General features: G+C 37.3%; 1 pseudogene; it reads right to left on the reverse strand.

Annotated features, from left to right (window-relative positions):
- The window catches only part of LOC129393749 (general transcription factor II-I-like), a 79,407-nt pseudogene extending 67,867 nt beyond the window's left edge, over positions 1-11,540 (reverse strand).
- Between the last annotated feature and the right edge of the window lie 3,387 nt (positions 11,541-14,927).

Genomic DNA, 14,927 nt, shown 5'->3' on the forward strand with positions numbered 1-14,927 from the left:
TGAGCTGAGATGGTGCCACTGCAGGCTAGCCTGGCGATAACAGCGAGACCCTGTCTCAAAAAAAAAAAAAAAAAAAGAGAGAGAGACTGGAAAAAATTGAGGTCTTTAAATATTGACTTATGCCACGCATTAAAAGCAATTCTCTAATTTTTTTCTTTTACATAGTTCAGTAAATTTTAATAGATTATATTCCATATTCCAATGTATTTATTGCTAATTTATTCCTAGGCAATTTGCATGTAGACATAAATTTCCTCTGTAAAATGAATTTCTTATATAATTTTCATTTTTCTTTTGATAATGTATAAGAAAGATGTTATTTGTATTTGTTTTATGCTGACCTTACAATTAACCATGTTCTATACAATCTTATTAGTTTTTTATTTTTATTTTATTTTTTTTGAGACAGAGCCTGGCTGTCGCCCCAGCTAGAGTGCAGTGGCGCGATCTCAGCTCACTGCAACCTCTGCCTCCTGGGTCCAAGCAGTTCTCTGCCTCAGCATCCAGAGTAGCTGGGATTACAAGTACCCACCATCATGCCTGGCTAATTTTTGTATTTTTAGTAAAGACGAGGTTTCACCATCTTGGCCAGGCTAGTCTTGAACTCATGACCTCATGACCCACCAGCCTCGGCCTCCCAAAGTACTGGGATTACAGGTTTGAGCCACCATGCCTGGCCTAGTTATTTTTATCTTAACCATATCATTATGACTCCTGCAATACATAAGAATCTAGATTCTGCTTGATATTCACTCTTTCATGTATTTTCAAGTTTTATTCCTCTTATTTTATCGAAAATCACCTCAAATTTTGCATTTAAAATTAATTATAACAGGCATCCTAGTTTCCAAAATAAAAGATATCTTTCTAATGTTTTGCTTTAAACATAATATACAATATATTTCTCATAGATGTGCTCTATCCAAACAAGAACTTTCAATCTTACGGTTTCTAAGAATTATTATTAAAATTTGGAGTAAATATTTATTTTTTAGTGTATTTTTCTAAAACTGTAGAGATAACTGTATAATCCTCCTTCCTTAATCTTTTAATATGACATGTTTACATAAGTTTTTTAAAGCTGTATTATCCTTGAGTTCCTGATGTAAGTGTTTTTTAATAGAGTAAAAGCCTTACTTAATTTAAAATTTTCATTTTGGCATAATTGCCGACTTACAGAAAAGTTGACTTAATAATACCAATAATTACCATGTATCAAAAGTCCCCAACTGTAACATTGTACTATAATTGTTTATCATTGTCTTTTTCCTTAAAAGACGCAGACATTGTGTTCCTTCAAGGCATTCTCTTAGTTGTACTTGAATCAAACAAAAAATTCACAGGGAAGTTGGAAAACCTTTCATACTGAAAAATAATGATACTACTATATATCACAATTTGTGGGATGCAAACATAGCAGTATTAAAAAATATTTATAGTCTTGTGTATTGATCCTAAAAAAGATAATGCAAAATCAATTTTCTAAACATCCACGATAAGCTACAAAAACAGATTACATTAAAACTAAAGGAGGAAGAACGGCAACAGCAAATATAAAAGTAGAAATTAAGGACAGAGAAAAATACAAGGAAAAATTTGTTCTGCGAAAGACTGATATATTTGTTTGACATATGGTAAGTCTAATAACAAAACACACACACACACCCCCCCCAATATAAGGAATTTTTAAAACATTAGTTACAGAATGTACAGAGGTTTATGGTTTATTTCCCAGATAGCTTGTGTTTCTCTAAGTATCTGATTTTTATTTATTTCTAACTTAATATGCTTGTGATCAGAGAATGTACTTTCTATGATATAAAAAGTTCAAATATATTGAGACAACGTATAACTCATCATATATTCTATCTTGTTAAATGTTTGGTAATATTTACCAATGGAAAAAAATATATATATATATAGTTAATTGGTTATAAATGTCAAATATTTATTTCTGTTTTATTTTTTAACTTTTCTTTTTTCATACTGATATTCATTTGATCAAGTGGTGATGGAAAGGTGTTAAATTGTCTTTATTTTAATAGTTTTTAGGGGAAGAGGTGGTTTTTGGTTACATGATAAGTTATTTAGCAATGGTTTCTGAGATTTTGATGCACCCATCACCCAAGCAGTGTACACTGTACAGAATGTGTGGTCTCCTTCACCCTCCTACCACCCTTCCTTTCAAGTCCCCAAAGTCCATTATATCATTCTTAGGATTTTGTGTCCTCAAAGCTTAGCTCCCATTTATAACTAAGAACATGCAATGTTTGATTTTCCACTCCCGAGTTACTTCACTTAGAATAATAACCTCCAAGTCCATTCAGGTTGCTGCAAATGCCATTATTTCACGTTCTTTTCTTTTCTTTTCTTCTCTTTCTCTCTTCTCTTCTCTTCTTTTCTTTTCTTGAGCCAAAGTTTCACTCTTGTTGCCCAGGCTGGAGCACAATGGCACGATCTTGGCTCACTGCAACCTCTGCCTCCCAGGTTCAAGCAATTCTCCTGCCTCAGCCTCCCAAGTAGCTGGTCTTACACGTGTCTTCCACCACACCCAGCTAATTTTTGTATATTTAGTAGAGATGGGGTTTCACCATGTTGACCGGGCTGGTCTTGAACTCCTGACCTTAGATGATCTGCCTGCTTCGGTCTCCCAAAGTGCTGGGATTACAGGCATAAGCTACCGTGCCCGGCCTATTATTTTATTTCTTTTTATGGCTGGGTAGTATTCCATGCCACATTTTATCTATTCATTGGTTGATGGGTATTTAGACTGGTTCCATATTTTTACAATTGCAAACTGTGCTGCTATAAACATGCATGTGCATGTCTTCTTCATATAATGAAATATTTTCCTCTAGGTAGATACCCAGTAGTGGGATTGCTGAATCAAATGGAGGTTCTACTTTTAGTTCTCTAAGCAATCTCCATACTGTTTTCCACAGTGGTTATAGTAGTTTACATTCCCACCATTAATGCAAGTGTTCCCTTTTCACCACATCCATGTCAGTATCTATTATATTTTGAAAGTATGGCCATTCTTGCAAGAATAAGGTGATATCTCAGTGTGTTTTTACTTTGCATTTCCCTGATAATTAGTGATGCTGAGCATTTTTTTCATATATTTGTTGGCCATTTGTATATCTTCTTTTAAGAATTTTCTATTCATGTCCTTAGCCCACTTTTTGATGGACTTTTTTTTTTGTCTTGCTGATTTGTTTGAGTTCCTTGTGGATTCTGGATATGAGTTTTTGTCGGATGTATAGATTGCAAAGGTTTTCTCCTACTCTATGTGTTGTCTGTTTGCTGATTATTTCCTTTTGCTGTGCAGAAGCTTTTTAGTCTAATTATGTTCAATCTATTTATCTTTGTTTTTGTTGTGTTTGATTTTGGTTTCTTGGTCATGAAGAACCAAGCCGATGTTTTTAATGTTTTTTCCAATCTTATCTTGTAGAATTTTTATGGTTTATGATATTAAAGTCTTTGATCCATCTTGAGTTGATTTTTGTATAAGATGAGAGATGAGAATTCAGTTTCATTCTTCTTCATGTGGCTTTCCAAATATTCCATTCCCATTTGTTGAATAGGGTGTCTTTTCCAAACTTTATGTTTTCATTTGCTTTGATGAAGATCAGTTGGCTCTAAGTGTTTGGTTTCATTTCTGGGTTCTCTATTCTGTTTCATTGGTCTATGTACCTATTTTTATACCAGTACCATGTTGTTTCAGTAAGGATAGCCTTGTAATATAGTTTGAAGTTGGGTAATGTGATACATCCAAATTTATTATTTTTGTTTGGTCTTGCTTTGGCTAGGCAGGCTCTTGTTTTGGTTCTATATGAATTTTAGGATTGTTTTTTCTAGTTTTGTGAAGAATGATGATGGTATTTTGATGAGAATTGCACTGAATCTGTATATTGCTTTGGAGAGTATGGTCATTTTCACAATACTGATTCTACCCATCCATTAGCATGAGATGTGTTATCTATTTGTTTCTGTGGTCAATGATATCTTTCAGCAGTGTTTTGCCGTTTTCCTTGAAGAGATCTTTCACCTCCTTGGCTTTGGATGCTCCTAAGAGATACATATGTATATAATATGTATATATGTATAATACATATACTTACGTACGTATGTATAATACATATACATATGTATATAATATGTATATTATATACATATACATGTATATATTATGTATATTATAATACATATACATGTATATTATAATACATATACGTATGTATATTATAATACATATACGTATGTATATTATAATACATATACGTATGTATATTATAATACATATACGTATGTATATATGTATAATACATATACATATATGTATATTATATACATATACATATGTATATAATATGTATATTATAATACATATACATATGTATATATGTATATCATATGCATATACACATGTATATAATATGTATATCATATGCATATACACATGTATATAATATGTATATCATATGCATATACATATTATATACATATGTATATCATATGCATATACATATGTATATAATATGTATATCATATGCATATACATATGTATATAATATGTATATCATATGCATATACATATGTATATAATATGTATATCATATGCATATACATATGTATATAATATGTATATCATATGCATATACATATGTATATAATATGTATATCATATGCATATACATATGTATATAATATGTATATCATATGCATATACATATGTATATAATATGTATATCATATGCATATACATATGTATATAATATGTATATCATATGCATATACATATGTATATAATATGTATATCATATGCATATACATATGTATATAATATGTATATCATATGCATATACATATGTATATAATATGTATATCATATGCATATACATATGTATATAATATGTATATCATATGCATATACATATGTATATAATATGTATATCATATGCATATACATATGTATATAATATGTATATCATATGCATATACATATGTATATAATATGTATATCATATGCATATACATATGTATATAATATGTATATCATATGCATATACATATATTTATGTGTGTGTTTATATACATATATATGTATATTGCAGTTGTTGTAAAAGGGATTAAGTTCTTGATTTGATTCTCAGCTTGATTGTTGTTGGTGTATAGCAGTGCTAATGATTTGTATATATTGATGTTTTGTGTCCTGAAACTTAAGTGAATTTATCAGATCTAGGAGCTCTTTAGATGAGTCTTTAGAGTTATCTAGATACACAATTATATCATTGGAAATCAGTGACAGTTTGACCTCCTCTTTACTGACTTGCATGCCCTTTCTTTCTTTCATCTGACTGCTCTGGCTAGGACTTCCAGAACTATGGTTAATAGATGTGGTGAGTGGGCATCATATTCTCAGGGGGAATGCTTTTCAACTTTTCCCTGTTCAGTCTGATGTTGTCTGTGGGTTTGTTATAGATGGCTTGTATCATATGCCCCTTCTATGCCAATTTTGCTGAAGATTTTAACCATAAAGGGATTCTGAATTTTGTCAAATGCTTTTTCTGTGTCTATTGAGATGATCATATAATTTTTGTTTTTAATTATGTTTACATGATGTATCACATTTATGACTTGTATATGTTAACCCTTCCCTGCATACCTGGTATAAACCCCACTTGAAATCTTTAGATTATGAATTTGGCTGTTCATTTTTAGCTATGTAAAATTTTACTTTATATAATTTGAAGTTATATTATTAAGAGCATATGCATTTCAAATTGTTTTGTCTTTTAAATGAATCAATTATTTTATCATTATAAAATGTTTCTCTTTCACTTTTGTACTGTTTTTCCTGTGAAGTCTACTTTGGCTGGTATTCACATTAGAATTCATATGTTTTTATAACACTGGAACTTATTCCGGACACATGGCATAATAAGGACTAGGTTTGTACTCTTGCCTTAAATAAACTAAGAAAATTTTGATAAAATATACATATCAATGGTCTTCAGACAGTGAACATCAGATACTATAGGACAGTGACCTTCAGACAGGGAAAATGAAGGTATGAACTAAATCATCCATCCATCTTATTGCCTTTATTGAAAACAGAATAATTTTTCTGAGATTGGATCAATAGAAGTATAATCGCAAATACAAGCAAATGGATATAGCACATTAAAGAGGTATTAAATTTTTTATGCACAAGAAACAGTATCAAAATGAGTTAAATTTACATTCAAGTCTTTAATTCATCCTGAGTCAATTTTTTGTATATGATGTAAAGAAGGGGTCAGTTTCAATTTTCTATATGGCTAGCCTCTTATCCCAGCATCAATTACTTAATAGGGAGTCCTTTCCCCATTGCTTGATTTTGTCTGGTTTGTCAAAGATCAGACGTTTGTAGATGTATGGTCTTATTTCCGAGTTCTCTGTTCTGTTCCACTGGTTTATGTGTCTGTTCTTGTACAAATACCATGCTGTTTGGCTTACTGTAGTCCTGTAGTATAGTTTGAAGTTGGGCAGTGTGATACCTCCAGCTTTGCTCTTTTTGCTTAGGATTGCCTTGGCTATTTGGGCTCTTTTATGGTTCCATATGAATTTTAAAACAGATTTTTCTAGTTCTGCAAAGAATGTCAGTAGTAGTATAATGGGAATAGCATTTAGTCTATACATTGTTTTGGGCAGTACCGCCATTTTAACAATATTGATTCTTCTTATCCATGAACAGGGAATGTTTTTCATACTTGTTTGTGTCATCTCTGATTTCCTTGGGCAGTGGTTTGTTGACTGTAAAAACATCGGAAGACCACCTAGGCTATACCATTCAGAACATAGGCACAGGCAAACATTTCATGGTGAAGACACCAAAAGCAATTGCGACAAAAGCAAAAATTGACAAATGGGATCTAATCAAATTAAAGAGCTTCTGCACAGCAAAAAGAAAAAAATAAACTAACATGAGAACTAACAGACACCTACAGTATGGGATAAAATTTTGGCAAAATATGCATCTGACAAAAGTCTAACATCCAGCATCTACAAGGAACTTAACCAAATTTACAAGAAAAAAACAAGGCCATTAAAAAACAGGCAAAGGACGTGAACAGACACTTCTCAAAAGATGACATACATGTGGTCAACAAGCATATTAAAAAAGTTCAACATCGCTGATCATTAGAGAAATGCAAATCAAAACCACAATAAGATACCAACTCATGCCAGTAAGAAGGACCATTACTAAAAAGTTAAAAAGCAGATGCTGGTGAGATTGTGGGGAAAAGGGAACATTTTACACGGTTGGTGGGAGTGTAAATTAGTTCAACCATTGTGGAAGACAATGTGGTAATTCCTCAAAGACCTAAGGACAGAATTACCATTCGACACAGCAATCCCATTAATGTGTATATGCCTAAAGGATTATAAATTGTTCCATTGCAAAAAGACATGCATGCATATGTTCCTTGCAGCACTATTCACAATAGCAAATACGTGGAATTAATCCAAATGCCCATCAATGATAGACTGGATAAAGAAAATGTGGCACATATACACCATGGAATACCATGCAGCCACAAAAAAAAATGAGATAATGTCCTTTGCAGGGACATGGATGCAGTTGGAGGTCATTATTCTAAGCAAACTAAAGCAGGAACAGAAAACCAAATACTGCATGTTCTCACTTTTAAGCAGAAGCTAAATGATGAGAACATGGACACATAGAGAGGAACAACACGCACTGGGGCCTATCAGAGAGTGGAGGGTTGGGGGAGGGAGAGAAGCTGGAAACATAACTAACAGATACTAGGCTTAATACCTGCGTGATGCAATAATCTGTACAATCAGCCCCCATAATGCACGTTTACTTATGTAACAAACCTGCGTATCTTACACATGTACCCCAGTCAAAAAATAGAAGTTTAAAAAAGAACAAAATGAGTTAAATTATTGGAAAATTATTTCAAATCAAATTACATATAGCAACGTGTTAAGATCTGCTCACTGTAAAGAGCTCTTTTACTCATCTGACAAGCATTTAGTGTAAGTGTTCTATTCGCTAGGCAATAGGAACTAGAGGCTGGAAAAACAATGGTGAAGAAAATGCCCATGCCATTAAGAAATCTGTGTGTGTGTATATATATATATATGTATGTATTTATTAGAACAAATTAAGACATCATTGAACAATGGTGCAAACAGCAATTAACAATAACAAAAGGCTAAAATACAAAATTATTAAAATAATAATAACCCAACAATTTTTAAATTGGGAGTCAATATAAAAAGATATTGAAGGGATCCAAATGTCAAAATGTGTGTGTGTGTTAGGGGGGATAGAGTTACAGGGTAATAAATGTTTATAGCTTTTTGTTTCTCTCCTTTTTGTTCTTTGCAATCAAACTTAAGTTTTCCTCAGTTTAAAACCACTGGTTACAATGATATTCTTTAGCCTCATGGTAACTAGAAAACAAAATTCAGTAACAGACACCGTAAAAATAATAGACACCTAAAAAGCAAAGAATTAAATCACACTCCCAGAGAAAATTACCTCACTATAAATACAGACAAGAAGAAAGGGAAGGAGGGAGAAAAGGAAAGGAATAAAGAAGGAAGGAGAGAGAGAAGAGAAAGAGGAAGAAATGAGGAGAGAAATAACAAAAGAAAAAAGAGAGTAGCAAAATGACCAGAAAACAAGTAAAAGTGGCAGTAGTATGTTTTTACTTGTTAGTAATAGCCTTGAATATAAATGAATTAAATTCTCCAATTAAGACAGAGTGGCTGAATGGATTTAAAGACAAGATCCAACTATATACTGCCTACAAGAAACTCAGTTCACCTATAAAGACATACATAGACTGAAAATGAAGGGATGGTAAAAGATATCCCATACAAATGGAAACAAAAAAGCAAGAGTAGCTATACTTATATTAGATAAAATACAAAGATAATTATATAATGAGAAAGAAATCAATACAGCAATATCACAATTATAAGTGCAAATGCAACCAACACTGAAGCACCTAAACACAGAAGCAAATATTAACAGACCTTAAAGGACAGATGGACTGCAATACAATAATAGAGTACCTCAACACTCAACTATAAGCAACACCCCACTATCATCAATGAACAGATCACCCAAACGACAAAAAATCATCAGTTAAACTGTAATCTCTACTGAATGGACCTAACATTTACACAGCTTTCCACTCTGCAACTGCACAATGCACATTCTACTGAGTAGCACATGGATTATTCTCCAGGACAGACTATGTGTTAGGCCAAATAACAAGTCACAGCCCATTTTTAAACACTGAATTCATATCAAGCATCTTTTCTGATCACAGTGGAATAGTATGAGAAATCAGTAACAGGAGGACCTTTAAAAACTGTACAAACATATGGAAATTAAAATACATGTTCATGAACAATGAATAAAGAAATAAAAAAATTAAAAATTTATTGAAATAAATAAAAATAGAAACACAACATAACAAAACCTGTGGGATGCAGCAAAAGCAGTTGTAAGAGGAAAAGTGCATAGCTATAAATGCCTACATCAGAAAAGTAAAAAGATCTCAAATAGCCAACCTAACAGTACACCTCAAGTAATGAGAAAAACAAAAATATCAAATGTTAAAATTAGTAGAAAGAATATCAGAAAGATTAGAACAGAAATTTTACAAATAGAAACAAAAAATATAAAATACAAAAAAATACAAAGAGCCAATGGAACAAAGAGCTGGGGGGGGGGGGGGTTGAAAAAAAAATCAAAATTGACAAGCTTTAACTAGACTAAGGGAAAGAGAAAGAAAGCCAAAATAAAATCATAGATAAGGCTAGGCATGGTGGCTCACACCTGGCATCCTAGCACTTTGGGAGGCCGAGGCTGTTTGGATCACTCGAGGTCAGGAGTTTGAAACGAGCCTGGCCAACATGGTGAACTCTCTCTACTAAAAACACAAAAAATTACCTGGGTGTAGTGGGAGGTACCTGTAATCCAGCTACTGCGGAGGCTGAGGGGAGAGAATGGCTTGAACCCGGGAGGTGGAGGTTGCAGTGAGTCAAGATCATGCCACTGCACTCCAACCCGGATGACAGAGGGAAACTCTCTATGACATGCTTGAACTTTATGACTTGTCCTATCTTTCCCTATTTCCTAAATAATTAGTCATTCTACTTTAGGACAAGAATTTGCCATACCAGCTCCTCTCTCATGTAACATTTCTTCATAACATTTCTAACCATAAACACATCTTCATATCCACAATTTTCTTTGTATCTCTCCTCCCTACTAATTTCTTATGCCCACCCAAATCAAACAAGATCAGGTAGCAAGGCAAAACAATAGAGCCTTAGATTTTGAGAGGGACCTGTCTGCCTACAGTTCTTAGGATTCCATGAGGAAAAGAGAGGTTTCTCCTAAAAGGGGGTCTGTGGCACCTTCTGTTTTTCCCATGGATTCTCAGGCTGTCAGAAATTATCTCAGGTCCTCTCATGTGGGCGTCGAGAGTGGCAACAAGACAGACTAGGAAAGTAATTCAGACAACTAAGAAGAAAAAGAAAAACTTAGTACTACTTTCATTGTAAAGACAGATAAACTGAGGCACCATGAAGTTTAAAATTTTATGTTCACATAGTGTTAGACTCCACAGCTCTCTCTTTTAACCATCCTGTAATTCTGCTAACTCTATGTCCGTCACTAATTCACTTGTATGGTAGCTCGTGGGCCCCTTAGAGCTTGGAACCTGGGTTTCATTTCCTGCTCTACAGCTATATAATTTAACAATTTTCCTCTGGATTTGTTGGATTCTAATGCTATATATCCCAAATTTTATTAATATTACTGAATATTAACGGAGGCTGTGATATCTTTAGTCTGTAGAAATATTAAACAACCTACGAAGGACTATATGAGGTTAAATAGTATTAATATTTCTATATGCCTTAAAACATTGAGGCAATATATTGAGAAACACACCTAAGAAACAGCAACCAATCCATTCTGGACCAAAATTTAGACACTATCTCTTCAATATAAGCTATCTAGTGGCATTTTTACATATCCTTACACATATCAACAGTATTTTACATGCTCATAACCTTAAAAATAAAAAGTGTCAAAATTATAGACCTTACGCATTTCTGTGGGCTTGAAAAATGATGCAATATAGATTGTTTCTTTAAAGTAGTCAATAAAATGCATAAACTTCTAGAGTACTCACTAAAAAAAAGATTTCATACCAAAGGTAATAATACCAGAAATAAAAAAGGGCTCAACACTGCAGGTTCTTGAAGGCAAAAGTTAATAAAGACTTTGTTTTGGTTGTGAATCTTGGCCTTAAAACATTATACACATGATCCTCCCTTCCTTTTCCTGTTGCAAAGATGTGATGAACCAGATTTGCTCATGCAGATGACAATACTCTTGAAAATGGTGGCAGAGAAATAAAATGAAAGGAATACAGTTCACTTAATGATCTCATAAATTGGAACTAATTACCCCCCTGACTCTTGCATAGCTCCAGACTATGTGAGAGAGATGAAATGGCTGTTTGCTAGCAATATTTTATTTGATGCTTCATTTTTGATTCCTTGAATAACTACTTACAACACATTAACAGGATCATGAAAAGCATAGCTATTCAAGTAACCAAATAATTATGCAATCAATGTTTTTCCTCATCTCTAAAGCATAGTAATGGACTGATTATTTTAAGAATACAACTCGGTGACAAGTAGTTTATGTTTAACTCAGTTTTGGTTTGTTGTTTGTTAAGGCCATTGCTTAGGATAATGAAAACAAGAGGAGGAGAAACAAGAATATAAACAAGAAACAGAAGCAGCAGCATAAGAAAATGAAGAGGAACAAGAAGATGATGATTAGAAGAAGAAAAAACAGACTGAAAGAAAGGAAGAAGAACAGGTGTGGGAATTAGAAAGCCTATTATGATACCTTATTTCCCCTCCTGATTTATGAAATTTGAAAAAATTTCAAGACTTTTCACAACAAAACCAAGCTAAAAGATACACCAATAGTCACCCCCTAAATTTTGTTAAGAATAAGACAATGTTGCCACTCACACCTGGCCCAGGCACCAGCAGGAGGAGGGCACCTCCAGATTCTGCAAGAGAAGGAGGAGGACTCCTCCTTGCCCTGGGTGGGCCTCCACTACTGCCACCTCGGCCCATGGTACAGCACCCGCAGCTGCCTCCCCACTTCAGGCCAGGCTGGGCCCGGTGGGCTCCACAGCATTCCCACTCCCACTTCTCGGATCCCAGACTTGCTGCTGCTGCCACCACTAACACCAACACCAACATGACCACTGCTGCTGTTGCCCTCAATGCATGGGCCCACCCTACAAGCCTCCTACCACCTGGCCCCCGCAGACACTCTCCTACCACTCCACCACTCCGGTCAAGCTGCAGTCTCTGTCTCTGCCACCAACTGCAGCGAGGGGAGCCACAGAACCATGCCATCTGCAGGCTCCAGCCTCCAGCATGCAACAGATGACTCCTCCAGCTCCTGGCTCAAAGCATCTGGGTGGTAAAAGCCAGATGTGCCTAGAACAGGATGGAAGGAGAGGTAGTGTTAGAGGCTCACCTTGTCATGCTGGTCACTGGGTGGCAGGGGCTGGTTTTGGCAAAGGCACAACTGGGACCTGGGGTGGGTGTGACTGCCTTTGCTGAAACTGGCCTCTGGCTAGGTCCAGCTGGCCAGGAACTGCTGGGCCCACCCTGGCTGCACTCCTTGGTGAGCAGGAGAAGCAGAAACTCAGACCCAGCCAGCTCTCTCCAACCAAGTGCCAGTTCCTGTTTCTGATGCCTCCACCCACAGGGCCCTGTTCCCCCGTGATGCCCGCTACTCCGTGCCCAGGAGTCTCAGATTGTCTCTGCAACACAGTGAGAGGGTGCAGGCCCAGGAACCATGGCGGGTGTGGGGGCCTTACCGTGCTCGGTATTCCCAAGGAAACACTGTGCACCTGCCATGCTCCAGCACGAGCAAACAGAGGTTGCCCTCTAGAATCTAGAGTCTGGGAAGAGGAGGACGGCCCCTTCCTTGGAGGCCACAGCTATCGCTGCCACCTCCGTAGCCCATTGCCAGAAGCAGCAGTGCAGTGCAAACCCCAATAGTGCCCCCCCACTGGCATGCCACAGGGCATGTAAACCTGATAGCGCCCCCAAACTGCCCCACTGCCTCCAGCAGTGCAGCCAGGGATAGTGCCCCCAACCAGCCCTTGCTGGGGGTAGTGACAGCCCAGATAGTGCCCCCAACCTGCCCCCCTGTCATGACAGTGCAGGAGCTGATAGCACCCCTAACCCTCCCCCCAGCTGGCGGTCAGCCCCCTGTAGCACACACAACCACCCTCACCACCAGGCAGTATAGCCCCCACCAACTCCGCCAACCCACGCCCCTGATACCCTTACCGGCAATGTGACCTTGATAGTGCTCCTATCCAGGGTAGTGCATCCCTGGATAGCTCACCTACCCTGCCACCTTTCTACCATGCTGGCCAAGCTGCAACCTCCGTCACCTCCACCAACCACAGTGAGGCGAGCCTAGATGCCACAGGCTCAAGCCTCCAGCTCGGGGTATGTGGCTCCCACTTCCTGTTCTCTAAGCTGAGCTCCAAGCTTCGATTCTGATTGGATGAGAGCAAGTCTTAGGACAACCAATCACAGCATGAAAATAAAGTCCAATCAGAATAGGCCTAGAAGTTTTCTCTCATCCAATCAGAATATGTAGTCCAGGAACCTCATTTGCATAACCTCACATATAAAGGATGCAGAAGGGGAGTCAGGCCATTCCAGACTCGTGTGTGGCTGCTTGCGCAGCTGCTCCGTGCCAGGCTTGGAGGACCAGGAGAAGGGGTAGTCACTTGCCACAGCTGGAGGCTGGAGCATGTGGCACCACAGCTCGCCTCGCTGTGGCGGGTGCTGGCAACAGAGACGGCAGCTCGGCTGGACTGGTAGGAGGGGGTAAATAGTTTTTGGGTAGATGGAGGGATAAAGAGGGTGGTTAGCGGCAAAGGGAAAAGAGGATGGCAAGCAGGAGAAGGCATTGCAAAAAGACGGTGGGGAAAAGATGGTTGAAAAAAAGTTTTTGGGTAGCTGGGGGGTAAAAAAGGGTGGCATGTAGAAGGAGGAAAGAGAGGGTGGTGAGGGGGGGAAAACAGGGACAAATAGGAAGGAGAGAAGGTTTACAAAAAGACGGTGGGGAGAAACACGGTGAAGAGAACAGAAAGACATTGGGGAAAGAAAAGATGTGTAAAAAGAGGTGGTGAGTAGGAGGAAGGAGAAGGTTTTGCAAAAAGACGGTGGGAAGAAAAGACAGTGGGGAGAGAAAACTGTGGGAGAAGTTTTTGGGTAGATGGAGGAGAGAAAGGGTGGCAAGCGGGAGAGTGGAAGGACGATTGGGAAAATGACGATGGAAAAATAGTTTTGGGGTAAATGGAGGGCGACAGGAAGGTGGCATGTAAGAGGAGGGGCAGGAATGGGGAAAAGAGGGTGGTGAGCAGAAGGCTTTGCGAAGAGATGGTGAGGGGGGAAAGACAGTGAGGAAGAAAGTTTTTGGGTAGATGGAGGGGGTAAAGAGGGTGGTGAGCAGGAGGGACAAAAGAGGGTGGCAAGTAGAGGGAGACAAGGTTTTGCCAAAAGACCGTAAGGAAAAGACAGTGGGGAGAGAAAAGTTTTTCGGTACGGGGAGGGGGAAAAGAGGGTGGCAAGCAGGAGAGGGGAAGAGAGGGTGGCAAGCGGGAGAACAAAAAAGAGGATGGCGAGTGGGAGGGAGACAAGGTTTTGTGAAAAAGATGGGTAGAAAAGACAGATGATGGGGAAAGAAAAGATAGACGGTGGGTAAAATGTGGGTAGATGCAGCGGGAAAAGAGGGTGGCAATTGGGAGGATAAAAGAGGGTGGCGA

The sequence above is a fragment of the Pan paniscus genome, chromosome 22 (assembly GCF_029289425.2).
Source record: "Pan paniscus chromosome 22, NHGRI_mPanPan1-v2.0_pri, whole genome shotgun sequence".
Classification (NCBI taxonomy): Eukaryota; Metazoa; Chordata; class Mammalia; order Primates; family Hominidae; genus Pan; species Pan paniscus.